Source organism: Papilio machaon, chromosome 16, assembly GCF_912999745.1.
Source record: "Papilio machaon chromosome 16, ilPapMach1.1, whole genome shotgun sequence".
In the NCBI taxonomy this organism is placed as follows: Eukaryota; Metazoa; Arthropoda; class Insecta; order Lepidoptera; family Papilionidae; genus Papilio; species Papilio machaon.
Window position 1 is genome coordinate 4,880,687 of NC_060001.1, and position 16,806 is coordinate 4,897,492.

The 16,806-nt window shown below is 34.1% G+C and overlaps 1 protein-coding gene across 1 annotated transcript in view; it reads left to right on the forward strand.

The window, feature by feature from the left end:
• The window catches only part of LOC106711189 (membralin), an 84,711-nt gene that overhangs the window by 24,636 nt on the left and 43,269 nt on the right, over positions 1-16,806 (forward strand). The gene's annotated exons all lie outside the window — the stretch shown is intronic.

Genomic DNA, 16,806 nt, shown 5'->3' on the forward strand with positions numbered 1-16,806 from the left:
TCTTTTATTAAAATATTCATCAATTGTTTCGAATCGAGACAAAGATTTTACACTAAGCTATATACTATCAAATAGTATACAAACGCGTAACCTTTGACTATATCACTTTAGTTTACCGGTTTGCCGGTTGCTTTAAAGTACATTGGTAATTTTTAATGAATAAAAGTATGCATCTTTTTAAAAATTAACCAGCGTTTGACTATGATCCTACCTGGCGTTAAGTGGTAATGAGGGTGAAAGATGGTATGCGCTAGGTTAATATATGACTATTCCCCGTACTCTTGAATGCATCCACGTTATAATTGACTGGAAATATCTACGATGACGTTGCTTATAATGGTACACTCGTAACATTACTGACTGAACAAGATACAGTGTAATACTCTTCCACTATTAACAAACGTGTCTGCTACCGACGTATCCGAACGTCTTTGAGCTAAGTCTAAATGCGCAACACTCAAACACGACGAAGTGACGGCGAAGCTTCTCGCCTTGAAGTGCTCTTATGGCTTTTGCAGACGCAACGATCGTGTAATGCGATACGTTATAACTTTGCAGATCTCTTTGGGTATTTGAAATTGGTACTGCTTATCAGATTTATTTAGGTTCTATTGAACATCCTCGTACGTTTTTATTATGTAATGCCCCCTTCTAATAATTACATAACATATTCGTAAGTAAACGGTTAATTTTTGGTCCAATTTTGTTTGAACGAATATTTTTCATCAACCACTACAAATTAAATTTATTAAAGACAAAAGCATCAATCAAAGCATATTATTTAAAGATTGGGGAAACATTTAAAATTGGTCAAAAATTTTTGTTTTCAAGGCGCTTTAGAATTTCTTTTGCATTCGGAGGCATTTTCAAAGGTTAGTTAAACTAAACATTATAAGAAAGTAAAATAGTAAATGTTGTACGATCCTATGTTATTCCAATAAAGGATAACGAATAAGTCTATTGATTTTACCTCTGTGATGACAAAGTCCCGTTTTTTATGGTAATTTCGTACAAAGTAAGCAATAAGCAGCAACAATATTGGAACAAAATTCGATTACTTTATATGGGAAGTTATGTTACAAGCAATACAATGTGTAGTTTCTTTACACTGTGTCCAAATATTTGTATCAGTGGGAGTGTAACTGATTCAATGATGTGTTTCTTTTCTTTGTAATTTCCTTGCAAATATTATAAAGCAAAGTAATATAATAATAAAGTGATTGTATGTGGATATTAAATATACTCAACGTCAAAAATAAGTAGTTCACCTTCAAAGAAATTTCAAAATGAATATTACATTTTCTCCTTATGTATCAAAGCCTTATTTCAGTTGTAGTTTATTTAATATTAATGCTTTTACTGAGTAAAAGTAACGAGATGAAAAGAAAAGGACACCTGATTAAATTTGTTGTAAAACGTTTTTTATTATATAAGCTTTTAAATTTTGAGATAAAAAAAGAATCTTAATATAGTTCTACTTTGTTTTGGCGAATTGTATATAATACCGTTCGTTCGTTCCCACTTTGGAAGCTACTAACGTATCAAATGTTATTCGTCAGACTTATTTGTGGCGATCCTTATTTCTATAGCGATAATTTGGCGCGTCGAGCGTCTTCATTGAAACGTTAGTAGGTCGGTCGATTCAACAAGTAAGTCGGGTGCGGCGCCTGTTGCTCGTTGGGGGATAGTGGTATGGGTAATTGGGGGAGGGGAGCCTGTTGCGCCGACCAGACGCCGTCGGCGCCCACTCCGCCAAGCACTCCTTCTTGCGCTCATGTTCAACAAATACTTTCGACCCAGATAAAATTCGTTCAGTTCAATAGCCAGAGCGAGTGCTTTCCTTCTCGTGAGTCACGTGAAAGCTTCCTGGTACATTGTTGAATTGAAGTTCCCTTAAAACATAGAACACTACGGGCCTTACCATAATACACTTCGACAATGTTTCAAATATATTTTAGCTTAAACATACCTCAACCCTTTTATACCGTGACTCTAGCGCCCGGCGCGGACTTTTGACAAATCATGGTTATTGAAACATTATTATGCGTAGGCTTGCGAAATGCAATAAATAATGAAGTACTTATACGGAAGTCATTGTGGTGATACATATTTTTGGTGAAACATGTTAATTTCAATACTGTCAATTAGCGGCGGTTAAACCACGTGTTTAACTAAACAGTGTCTAATAGTATTTTTGGAATAATACAGTACATGTTTAAAGTTTTAAGACAACAATTATTACGGTTCGTTGTCAGCTCATATATCTACTCAGGGGCTCGCAACTTACACAAAATTAGGGTTAACTAGGCCTTAGTCAACCATGCTGGTTCAGTGCGGACTGGTTGTATTTATTTTCGTTTACCGTAAGAATCTCGGTCGCTAATAAATCTCGGTAATTTAATAATGTTTGCAAAGTACTGTTTTTTAATGATTTCGTGAAACATAATTTATTTATTCGGAAATATTCTATTAATAGCATTGCAAATCTCAAAAGGCATGAAAATATTTTTCCCGCAGTTTTCTCTAATTGAAAGCTTTACGTCTAAAAGGTAATTTTTAAGAATAGTACGAAGAAGGTCAAATGAAATGAAGATATTTTTCCGAAATCGTGCTTAATTGGAGAGATGTTTACTCGTTTTCGGTACTGATAATTTCCATCGATAATTGTGTATATATTTTCTATGAAAGGCGTTCCATGACGTCAGTACGTAGGAGTTTATTAGAGGTTACACGTGTATTTCGCGATAATATTCAAGGCGTTTGATGCCTCTTATTTTTCTCTTTGAGATGCTCAACCTTTTTGAATTTACAAGGAGCTTATAGCGTCGTTGTTATTTCTCTGAAGTGTCTGCAATTAGTCTTTATTAGTATAAAATGTTATTTTGTAATTTTAATACATATTTTTTTATTCATTTTATAGCACTATGTTATTCTCTGTATCTACATACCAGTGCATGTAATTTCATGTAGGTAAAGTGTCTAGGTAATATGTATATGTTTGATATGCCAAAAAAGACGGTAGGCAACGCAATTGTGGATTTCTTTGGGCGGCGGTCGCTTCGCTATTTCGGCGAATTCAGGTGGCGGCTCGTTCGTTTGCCACCTTATTTGCCCGAATCTTTACATATTAGGATTAATTAAAGCTCATTTAAAATTGATTTCTTTAGTTCAAATAAGGAGAGGAAATAATACAAAAGTGACGCGTTTTTATTTGTCTACACTACTTCATATGTAAACTTGTATTAAATATTAGGATAGACTTCTGAAGTACTGTATACCATATAACTACCATACCATTCATATAACTGTTAAGTAACTTTGTTCATAATTTATAATGTTTTAGGTTTGGTATTAATTGTCGTTACCTACAATTACAATATTTTTAGTTGATTTTTGACATAGAAAATTGAAGAATGTTATCAACAGTAAACAGATGTTTATACATGGCTTCAAACATTTGTGGTATATGTAAGTAAGTTGGCGATCAATTTGCAGCGGTAGTTTGTGACGAAGTCATCTAGTTCAGCAGTAAACTCGCAGTACAAATTGCAGTTCGCCTGACTCAATTATTGTTACGAGCCGGCTCGGAAATTCTAATCTTGAAGTTAGGCACGTGTGTGCCCGCCGCCCGCATTGCATATCGTCTGATTAATATCGCTGGAGTCGCGACGCTTTCTACGGCTTCCGACAACTTTCCAATTCAAATTTGCGCTGTATTTTGCGTATTGCTCTCAACGTTTTCTAAGCGTTTTGTGTTGTTTATGTAATGTTTAATACTGTTATTTTGAAGTAAAGATTAATTTCCAGATTAACTACGCATGAGGTAGATTGAGCCAAAGCACAATTAATTATTAAAGTATAAAAAATCATTTGGCGAATTAACTAATTATTTCAATCTTTTTCTATTCATAGCCAATATATTTTATTTTTGCTTAGGGAATATTTTACAAACCTATAAGAACAAAAAAGAGTCCACCAAAAAGAATAAAAAGCTTGACACAATTTTAGATTCAGAATTTTAGATATAAGTTTCTATCATTATCTATTATGTTGGAGGATTACGAATTTTCATATTGAACCAACTCACAAACGATGCTATCTTGATTTCCCGCCACTCATTTTGAAAAATGTCTACAGGAGAGAGATTACTTTCAATCCGTTCACCGCAGTCTGCGAGAAGTTCGGCACGTTTAAAAACTTCTATTATCTACATCTGGGTCTTCATCAGACAGACATTTAATTCTACCATCCGATTAAAACTTCATATTCTTAAAAATAAAACCTTCTCTGAGTTTTTTTTAAAATTGATTGATAGAACCGATATCAAGAATATCACAAAAAAAGGTTCTAATCAAACTGTACCTTTGTTTTCCTAGTGCTTACAATAATAATAGTGATGTTAAGCTGTGATATATAAATATACTCTTATTCTATTTTTTTAAAACAATAACTAAATAAAACTGGTTAAATCCCAAGAATCAAGTTTTCAGAGTTTTAGAACTCGGCTTGATTTTTAAAATCTCCAAACTTTCGGATCACGGTCGGAAATTTTCCAAATGAAAACGTAATCGGAGATATAAAAGCACATCGGAGTCGGACCTATTTCGGTCGTCATGTTTTTGTTTGGCGTCGCGTAGCATCACGTTCTACGAGCACGTAGGCCGCGTACTCTGAATACTAATAGATAGTGGAGGCTAGGCGCCGCTCGAGTCGCGTCCGAAAATTGGATTCGCATCGCACACAGCGCGCGCCGTATTAACGTTGAAACAATGCCCAATCAAACGAAGTGCGCCCCGCACTAAATACGATTCATTCAAACGGTTGTCCTAATTGTTTTTTTTTTCAATATTCCGGTCAGATTGTTGTGCTGTTAAAAATTACACTTATAGTTTATACTACATTTTAAAATTTTAATCATATGATTTTTTGTTAACTATAGAAATGAATGGCTATTAACATCAGACGAAACGTCGATGAGACTGGAACGGATCACTGCTGCATTAATTGATTGTTTTGCTTATTTCGTAGCATGCGTAGCAATATTCCAGTACGATTTTGAGAGACTTTGATGTCCGTTTAAAAAAACTTTTTATTCTTGGACCAGGTTATACGGTATGCTTTTTTTTGGTTCGCAGGAATCTTCAAATTCTAACTTACCGTTGACTGCATCACGGTTTTATTTGGATGCGCCGAATTCAGGTTGCACTGTATAATAAGGTATCTCGGACGCGCGTGACGAATTATAATCCATCGGGGCTAGTAATCCCGGCGCAGCGGCGCGCGGCATGAATCGGCCGTGTTTGTGCTATGCACCGCACGTTGCTCGGCCAACGGTATTAGCCAGCGGTGAAGCGACCCAATTTAAAGCGTTACACCTTTATGTCGATACGCCCTCGTACGATTTTGAAAGCAACGTATCTAATTCCCAACCTATCTTTTTAGATCTTGAATTTACTGATTACTATTTACAACATTTACTACTTAATCTATGATATCTATTTTTTTTGAAAGAGATTTATTGGTGGAATCATTCGCCATATTGTCGTGATTGGTTATTAATTTGCAAAATATCTGTAGATTGTAGTATCGTGGCGAAGCTCTTAAGCCCGACAAGCGAAGGCCGAGCGACAATGGAGGCGAGCGTCCGTGGATTACTGCCCTCTCCCCCTCAGGTGTTCCTCCTTTACAAATGGGGATTTAATTTGCCGTATCCGTAAATACAATAGGCGAAAATTCGTTTGTAGAGAGGAGGTGGAGGCTCCTCTCGCCTCGCCTGCTTCTGTCGTCGCGATGGAGGGTCAAAGCTTTTAATAACCACACTTTTCAGTTTACTGCTTTAAGTAAATATGGTACAATATTCACGTATTCATTTTTGGCGAGTCGCAATCCTATTTCGTTTTATTCATAGGGAGCTATTTTACTGTACCTTTCATGGTTTAGTCCCGTTTCAAAGCTTCAAATTTAACATTTTTACAGTTTTGATTCAGTATAGTGCGCATACTATACGGAATTAAAACTTATATATACTTATGTAAATAATATATACGTATCTTACTAATATTATAAATGTGAATCTTTGGAAGGATGAATGGATGGATGAATGATTGTTTGAAGGTATCTCAAGAACGGCCAAACAAATTTAGTGTACATGTAGTTCATAGTCTGGAAGAACACACACGCTACTTAATATGTTTATTTTAATTGCGCGCCGACTGAGTCGTGGGTGAGGGTAGCTTGTAATAAGTAAATACATGAAGACTGACAAGCGAAACTTAAGTTTCCACAGTAATTTGATTTGCTCTTGATACATGTCCAGCTTCCACATTTATACGAATACCTGGGTTCACATGCTCGTAGGTTTTGCAAATCACTTTTAACATTCCCTATTATTTATTTTTATTCATTCATCAAACGTTCATTTTTGTTAGTGTTTTTTCAAGCGTTAATTTTCCTTAAAACGTTATTTTTAATCATATATTGTCATTTTCACCATCTCATCACAAACGCAGCATCTTTACGGCTTTTATTTGACTGAAGTATTTGTACTACCAATCAAATATACAATAACGTGTTAAATCCAAGTTAAGTTTATATAAGACGTGACTCCAGAAATGTCAACCTACTCGTTCCCTTTTATTAGCCTTTGCTGTTTTGTGGCCATCGATATTGACATAAAAGATATGGCTATTTATCGTTTTTTATTTTTTCTTAGAAGCACCGATTTCCGTATAAGTGAAACAATAGATGGGACGTCAACCGGCACACGAGACGTCGATGACGCCGCATTAAAATGGAATCCATACGGGGGTGATTGATGAGAGTCGCAAACACACCGCCACGCCCGGCCCATTCAATTTACTGTCATCATGCCCACACAGAGAGCAGTTTCATTATTTAGTTTTCCGCTTTTGGAATACCGTTAATAATCGTTAATGTTAAAAATTTCGACATAAAATTTAGTTAATAGAAAACAAATAGTCACTCTCATTAAGTAGACACTAAGTGTGCCCTTTGAATGTTTCCCAATCCGTAAATATTATTTTCCATTTCGTCAAACTCACCCGATGAATAAAATTACATTTCTTTAGGTTCTTTATATAAAATGTAACTTTTTTCTTCGGACTGATCGCATTATTGTACTCTGAATGTAGCAGTGTTAATAAAATGTTCAATGTAATCTTACTTTTACTAATATTATAAATGCGACTGTTTATATGAATGGATGGATATTAGTATCTCCGGAACGGATCAAGGGACAGGAACATAGTCTGAAAGAACACATAGACTACTTATTCAGATTTTTTTCAATTCCGCTCGGACGAATTCGCTGGCGACAGCTAGTAATATATAATACATACTCTAAATTTTTACCCTCATCTTATGGATTGTAATGTCACTGTCGGCATTATCATCTAGATTAAATATGTATGACTTAGGTTGTATCGTTCTTCATAATGCTGGCATAATTCACCAACCGCCGATATGTTGTCAGCGCGTCACCCGAGCTGAGTTCATTTGTCCGTTAAAGCTACATGCGCGACCGTTCTACCTCGTATAAATAGTTCTTTACTACTATAATCTTTATTAAATAAAATCATTATTGACTAGCCTTATATAATTAAAAAAATCTAATAAACTTGACTGTACACTTCGGATAAAAATACGAATCGGGTGATATCCCAGTCATCGAAAATATTGGAATTGGACAGAAATTTCGTCTACTACTTATGACATAATGGTACTGAGATATTAACGTTATACGCAGCGAAAACGATTATATCCCTATTAGATACGAAAATTAATAAAAAAATAAGTTTGAAATAATTGAATAATTATTTAGTTTATTTTGTCGACAGCTTCCAATATTAGCTGAGATTTACAACGAAGATGTTTAAATTGTTTCAAAGAATATAATATTTTTGTAGCGCTGTGTTGTACGATCTAATTATACTTCAATAATTTACTTCAAAGGAGGCGTGCGCCTTGTGGCAGCCCTGCATTGTATTTACAGTGTCTTCCCTGAAGCGTTATATAAAGCTAGAAAATTAGCTATATTTTTTCTTATTGTTAGCTCTGAAACGTAATTTCGAGTGACTCCACGCCTTGCTGTTTTCAGTTATTTTCTTTTTAAGGATTTGCTTTATTGTTTATAGAATGAAAGTTATTTAATACTGGTTTTAACATTTGTAACCCGACTGACAAGAGGATATTGTTTTTCGCCCGTTTGAAAGTTTGGTTTTATGGATATTGGTGTGTTATGTACATTTTAATTCCATTGTGACGGTCTAGACCCTTAACGATTGATTGACTGAACTGATTTGGACCAATGAAGTATCATTCGTTACGTCGTCTTTCCCAGAGTGTCATAACCTGAGTCAATCGGGTTTTCTTTTTTTAAATTAAGGCTATTTATTTCTAATATACGATTGTACATATGTTTGATTTCACAGAATTATAGATATTTTACTTTTTGAACTGATGCTATTTTATATCAATGTAACAACTATTATAATACCGCAAAACTTGATCACTCAGCACAGTGTACCTCATAAAGACTTACTAACCATGGGCTTCTGAGACCAAAATCTCTGAATAGAACATATCCTCATCCCTGTCATTATCTTTTATAAAATAGAAATAATAATGGGTTTTAAAAGGAGATTTTGCGCTCAGTAACCCACGTAAGAAATTTTAACGTTTGTTACGTAACACTATCTGGCATCTAGTTATAAGTTAATGTTGGAGACTTGAGTTTGTAATAATGTTTGTGTCTGGAGTGCAACAATTTACCGAAGCTTTGTGAACTCTCGTTTGATTCATCTATCGTCTGCTGATACTTTGAAAGTGCACTGAGTGCCACTGATACTTTTATTATTTCCTAGCAAAGTTCGCGTCTAGTTTCAAGTTTGTTTTTCAATAATACAATTTGTTCGTAACTGATTCTGTATTCTGATTCGATAAGTATACTTTTTTATTTTATGTTACATTTATTGTGTAATATTGAATCGATGTGAATATTTTAATATACTTTCAAATATATATATATATTTTTTTCATGTTAAATTAACCAACAAAATTTTACTATTTTGAAATAATTTTTTGAATCAAATAGAGACCGGCGCTCAGATTCTACCTTTTTGATAGAATAGAATGTAAAACTCTGTTGATATTTTTAATTTTGTAATCTTTTTGATTGTAAATGTCTAAATTTTTTTTATTTTGCACGTCAAATGTTATTTGCAATCAAATTAAAAAAAAAATTATAAATATGCAATGGATTAAAATACATTTTTATTTCAAACTACTTGAAACACCGAATATCCAATATGTTGCATGCACATGATATTCAGTATTAATTGATGCGTGTTATTAGTTTGTCGAAACGGAGCAAGGTAGCATAAATATTTGGTTATATTTTGAACACGACGCAAACTACAAAATGTTGCACTTTTTGTTAGTGTCAGTATATAAATCTAAATTGCTTTGGGTTTTTCAACGAAACACGAACAAAACAGCACTTTTTTTAATCTTTAAATTGATTGAAATTTCTTTTGTATTTCAAGAAAGTTAGAAAATTCATTCCTTAGCAAGTATTTAATTGTAATATGTTATGCGCAAACACAGTTAAACGGAAGTATGGATGAACGTTTGTTTGACGATATCTCCGAAGCGGCTCAACGGATCTTGATGTTAAGTTTTTTTTATCTGCGCGGATGGAGTCGCGGGCGACTGTTTGTAGGATAAAAATCTGTTATTAAAATCCTCTTCATGAAATATATGTCAACAATCGAAAACGGTCTGACAACGAGCGAGATCCGATACCACAGGACACCCCACATACGAGTTTAATGATTCATTTCGAAGTTTGCGAAGAGCGGACGCTGAGCGGTGTTCGCCTCGAGGTGTAATTAGTTCGCGATCGCGCGGCGTCCGGTGGGCGGATGCAAGTCAAACACAAGAGTAGACTATACCTACTCCCGTCGGTGCAACGAATACTTGCCCGACTATCATATATTCTACACTATAAAAAACTCTACTTTCCATCTTAGGCAAATCGTTAAAATACAATATACTCTAAAAAAAAAATTGCCCACCAAGTATAAGCATGAGAAAAATGAGTCGACGACATTAATGCTGCTATGTTACTAATCACAATCAGTCTTTCACAATCGTTATCAAATCAGTCGGATATTGGTTTACCTATTCATGCTATAATTTTTTTTTCGTACACACATTGTAAAAATATTTTGTTCGAACTTGAACTTATGAAGTACTTCTTACTAATACTATAAATACGAATGTTTAGATAGATGGATGGTTGTTTGTTAGAACGTATCTCCGGAACGGCTTAACGGATCTTTGAAATTTGGCACATATGTAGAACAAAGTCTGGAAAAACATATGGGCTACCTATTAGGTTTTTTTATTCCACTCGGACGGGGACTCGGGCAAAAACTAGTAACTAATAAAATTTATTTATTTCCTTATGTCGGATAGATTCTGTTTATTTAAGGGTCAGAGTGTCAGTCATTACATTTAGGCATAAAGTACAGAGCTTGGAAATAATGTGATTGTACTTGCACACTAATAACTAGTTTACTGGGTAACGGGTAACATGTTTATAGTGCCGGATACGCGATTATAATTCAATTATTTCTTCCCCCATTCCCTCGTTAATATTTTGTTACTTCCGTCGAACGTCACTTAACGCTCAAAGAGTAATTGAGACATCGAAGAATTAAGTCAGTTTGCGTAAATTGTCAACATCCGGCGTCTGGGGCTGCACGCACCTCGTCTGCACCTCGCCCCCACAAGTTTTGATTGTATCAGGTGTGTTCATTTGATGGCGTCATGTAACCGCATCTTTAAATTGTTACGGTCTATTCTAATAGATATCCATAAATAATGATGGTCAGAAATCCATGGAAACTGAGAAAACTGGTACTGTAATATAAATGTAGAGATCACTAGACTACGTAAAAAAATTGACAATTAAGGTTATTAAATTATCAAAGGGGGGATGCATAGATATGGTTAAATTCCTCTTTCTGTGTGTCTTCTTAAAAACATTAAAAAAAACTTCGCTATCTTATTCTATTCTAAGCTATTCGTCGGCGAATTGTTGGCGTTGGCGGTGACCATTTGTTTCATTGTCACCTTATTCTATTAAAACTAAAGTAAATTTTGTTTTACTTTATATAAATGCTTATTTGATTAAATTATAATAAATATTTCAAAATACTATTTTCGGTATCTATATGTAGTGAGAATATTCAAAATCCTATGTCAAATGTTACACGACTTTAATAACGTGTTGATTCAAATTATTTTTGTGGACACATTTTTAAAGAAATTGTTAGTTTTTATTTCTCATTGAACACAGCAATGAGACGGCAGTGTATCGTGGCTTAAATCGATTCGTACGATATTGCTTGCACTCGGCTCCCCAGCGGCCACTGGAGTTGTATTTCATTTTCAAATGCCTAATGAACTTTGACTCTGTCACATAATTTATTTTTTAACTTCTATTCCTTGTCTGTTGGGATTTCTGTCGATGGCAAATATTTTAATAATGTTATGAATGTATAAAATGATAAAGTAAAACGTAGGTATCTGTTATATTTTCAGGAAAGATACGGTTTTTACGATTGAAAAAGAAAGATTTATCTTTTTAAGGAAAGATGTTGTCAGTAGTAGTCGATGAAAGGTATCAAAGGATTTTACTGATATGTATATATGTTTGCAAATATAGAGAGTATATTCTTTGCCCTCATATGTATTCTAGAAGGATTAAATTATACATGTATATGTACTGTTGCTTCAACTAAAGTATATTTCATCAATGAGAGGTCTAGTCTCTTTGTGCATTGATATGTGTCTATTTCACAAGGCGTCTCTTTTCTCTAGAGATATATGCATATACGTTTCTCTGTACATTTGTCGCATATCTATTTCCACGTCGGATGGCGTTCAATTGCACGTGGCCGGAGTGCACACTCTCGAGAATGGCCTCGCTCCTCCCCCTCCCCTGTCCCCTATCCTCTATACACACAACACTCACCTCTCTATGCAATGTACTTGACATTTCAAATATAATATACCTTGCTCCGTAACCGGTCATGTTTTTTTTGTATTTGTCATATTTACTACTTGAAACTGTAACTGTATCTTTACATTGTGTTCACGAAATGTATTTAAATTCAGTAGATAGATGACAAACTAACATGGAAGCCGCATATAGAAACGATTAAGTCAAAATTAAAAGCAGTCCTAGGAGCTCTTTACAAAGCAGCTCACTGTATTCCTAAAAGAGTTAAGCCAGTTATATATAATTCTCTAGTAAAATCGCATATTGAGTACTTAATAGAAATCTGGGGATCAGCAGCATCGACTAATTTACTTTCATTACAAAGAACACAGAACAAAATTATAAAGGTATTATATCATTTTGATTACCGAACTCCAACTAATGAACTTTATAACAAAACAAAATTACTTAATGTCACTCAAATGTTTAAATTTAAGACTTGTACTCTCATAATGAACATAACAAATAAAAACATTAAGTCTAACATTAAACTCGAAAAAAGGGATAACAAACATAACTTACGTAACAAACACAAATTAAAATCTATTACTCCGCGAACTAATTATGGAACTATTTTGTTCGAAGGCGTTCAAATGTTTAACAAACTGCCGGACGAGATAAAAAATTGTAACAGTATTTATGTTTTCAAAAATAAACTTAAATCATATATCATCGCTGAACTGTAATAATCTGTTCTCAATATTATCTACATATATAACTTTGTAATTCCTGTCAATTTAGGTTCTCTTCTATAGTTGTGTTAAGGTTTATTTTGTTTTATATTAATCCTGTATTCTGTATCGATATTACGTATTAACCCGCAAGCCTGTATGTTATATCTACTTCTTTTTTAATTTTTCTCATTGTAAGTGAAACATTGTGTTTTTTATGAGAAATAAAGATCTTTAAACCTAAACAGATTATCAACATAGACAAACTTGTTTCGCTAAATTACTTTTCTCTCGCTTTATACTCGCTATATTACTTTTTCTCACGTCATCAATATAACATTAGCTAACTGCGAATTGCATACGATATCACTTTACGTAAAAATGGAACAGGCTAACTGCCGCATTGTATGGAATTTGACGTATCTCTGTTTATTTAATTTGGGTACTTAATTGAAATGAAATGGTTTTTGGAACGTTCATGATTTATGCAATACAAAATACAATAGCATTGCTCTATCTAATTATTACTTTGATAAAATAGATGTAATGCGTATTAACTGAGTTGGAAATTAGTTGGATAGATGCAAACATTCCGATGTTAACAGTATGCGAACAATTTAATCGCAACATACGTTAAATATCATGCGTTAGGAATCATATTGATTGTTTATCTTTTTTTTAATTGTAGTTTCTTCCATTATTCATTAAAATGCTTTGAAAAAATGTAACAATGGTAGATCCCGCAACCAAATGGTTGGGTACACGAATGAGTCGGATCGATCTGTGAAATACTACGACCTCACTGAAGACAAGCGTGAAGTGGAAGCAATTCCGCATTTCGTCTGATGAGTTTGCGTACCGGCGGCCTAATTTTAATCCACCCTTTTCTTAAAGGAAGTGATGGGAAGGAAAAGTGGATTTGGCGGAGGAGGAGAGGCATAGGAAGGGAAAATATCTTATTTCTGTGCCCTCCGCTGATTAAATGTAGGCAATGCATCTGTTGCAATGCAATGTTCATGGGCGGCGGATTCGCTGTTTCGGCGAATTTAGTTGGCCGCACACTCGTTTGCCATCTTATCTATATATATAAAAGAAAGTCGTGTTAGTTACACCATTTATAACTCAAGAACGGCAGAATCGATTTGACTGAAAATTGGTGGGCAGGTAGCTTAGAACCAGGAAACGGACATAGGATAATTTTAACCCCGTTTTCTATTTTTTATTCCGCGCGGACGGAGTCGCGGGTAAAAGCTAGTAACATAATAAAACAAAAAGAAGATCTACACCACCATAAATTTAATTGCAATATTTGGGGACACTAAGCCTTATTTTAATAATATTTCTTGACGCGTTGCTGGGGAATTTAAGTATCGCAAACTTAATAACATTTTTCACTTCCTTTATAAAAAAAAAATTAAATATTCGAAAATCTGTATTTCTTTCGCTATGGACGCTAGAAGTGCTGGAGGTTATTGAATTAGTGGCGGAGTTTGCTTTTTTTTCCGGTGGTACGGCAAAAAGCTGATGCCAGAGTCCGTCGGTCGGTGAACCAATTACGTTAGGTTGACGCGTCGCGATGTGGTGCGACGGTAATTCTATCTGATGGTAAATGTTGATTCGACTGAGGCACTACTGACTAGGCGTCATGGTCTACACACACACCGGTAGCAGATTTTTACATTGCACCAAGTAAATTAATATATGTAAATTGAATTATTATATCTATTGTAAATGTAGTGACTCATAATAGTAGTAATCTGCAAGAATGAATGCTTTTTTATAGTATACAGTGGCAAACAAGAACGCGGCCACTTAAATTCGATAAAAATAGCGAAGTGACCGTATATGGGTACACTATAGGTATAAGAGCTACCGTCTTTATACGTGATTTTTAAATTTCGTGACAGAAATAATAACAATTGTTAGCACAGTGCTAAGTGTTTTTCAAAAGTACCATATATAACTACTAGCTAACTATACTAGCTGTCGCCCGCACCTGTTCGTGCGGAATAAATAAAAATCCTAATAAGTAGTAAGATCCGTTTAGCCGTTCCAGAGATACCTTTAAATAAACATCCATTCATCCATCCATCCATCCATCCATTCATCCATCCCTCTCTTAGTAAGATATTAGTAAGATGTATTCGACGTTAAAAACTTACTTTATGGTTCGAAAAATATGAATCAAACATGATTTGAAATTATTTACTAATAACAATTATTTAAAATGATAAAATTTCACTATTAATCTATTACTAAATACACAGTACAGTTATATACTTTATAATACTGTTCATATTCGGGAAACGGTTGAAATGGTTACTTGACAGTAATCCGGTTTACTCAGCTTTGGTATCGGAGGCAGATTCGACAAGCGTCAAACGGATTATCGAAATTAACCTCTCCAACGGCTATAATCATTGACTCATCCATTCGGCTGCCTGGGGCGGATCCGACACTGAAGCATGTTTAACGGATTTTTTATCAGATTTATATTTCATAGATATTTCTAAAAGTGGACTTATTTATATTTTGTTCCGAGATCTTTATGAAGATTTAATTTTTTGTAACTTGAGTTAGGTTAGAAAAATGGTGGTAAAAGATACCTTAAGTATATTTTAATTAAAAAAAAATATATATAACGTACTTTTAAAGTGGCGATAAATCAAAATTTATTGATAAAATATATAATACTTGCTGTCGCCCGCGACTTCGTCCTCGTTGAATTATAAATGAACGGAATAAGAAGCCTATGTGTTCTTCCAGACTATGTTCAACATCTGTGCCAAATTTCATCAAAATACGTTAAGCCGTTCCGGAGATACCTTGATACATACATCCATCCATCCATCCATCCATCCATTTATAATATTAGTAAGATGTATTTAAATTAATATGTAATAAATCAGAGAAAATATTAAAAAAATCTCTATATGTAAACATTTTGGGTTATTTTAAATAATACAGATACGTAGCATTTGTTAGTACGTATACTAGATTGAGTCAATGTCTGCGAGCTTTCGTGGATCATTGATAACAGGTTTAGAGTTAATCTGATGAGGAAGGGCGGTGCACAATGGGCTTTATTAGCATGCATGCGCCCCGTGCGATACAAATTGGTGATGAGTCGCCGTATTTGCGGCAGCTACAAGCTCTAGGCCGTGACTGTAATGACTTACCCGACGTAGACATCGCTTTAGTCTTTCAATTTTATGCAACATTGGAGTAAAATTGAAGATTATGGAACGTTAATTTAGTAGTATTATATACATTTCCACTCATCAAACACATGTACAAAACATATTGACTTGTAGTATGTTAATATATATTTTAACTAGATGAAAATGTCTGATAGCTTACTTCTAACTTAATCTTACTAATATTATAAATGCGAAAGTTTAGATGGGTGGATTAATTTTTGTTTGAATGTATCTCCGGAACGACTCAACGAATCTCGATGGAATTTGGCATAGATGTAGAACGTAGTCTGGAATCACACACAGGCTACTAATAACTTTTTTTTAATTCCACGCAGACGGAGTTGCGGGCGACAGCTAGTACTAATTGTAAAAATGATGAGTGTTTTAGTCCAAATATTGATTTACATTACAATTTAATGAAATGTATGGTTTGCTTTAACTAAAAAGTAAATATATAAAACAAGATAACTTTTTTATTATTTCTTTGAAAATCGTAAGCAAATTGCAAATATTACTATTTATTTAGCCAATCTCAATATAAATTTAACTAATTATATTTGGCTTCATAAACACGGGAACGCTTTGAGTGCGTAACTAGTTTTCCGAGTATTTGAACAAAATTCCTAACTCCCTCTTCCTAGCTCACAAATTCCCTCTTTCAATTTGCTGCTTTCTACCATATTTCACGTTGCATTATTTATATAACTCTTTACAATTTTTTTATATTAAATATATATAAAAATAGTGTAATAATATATGCTATTTTGAGTTATGAATTCGAATATATTTGATATATTTGAAAACAAATACAGTCAAAATCTGTTATAACGACATCGAAGGGACTACT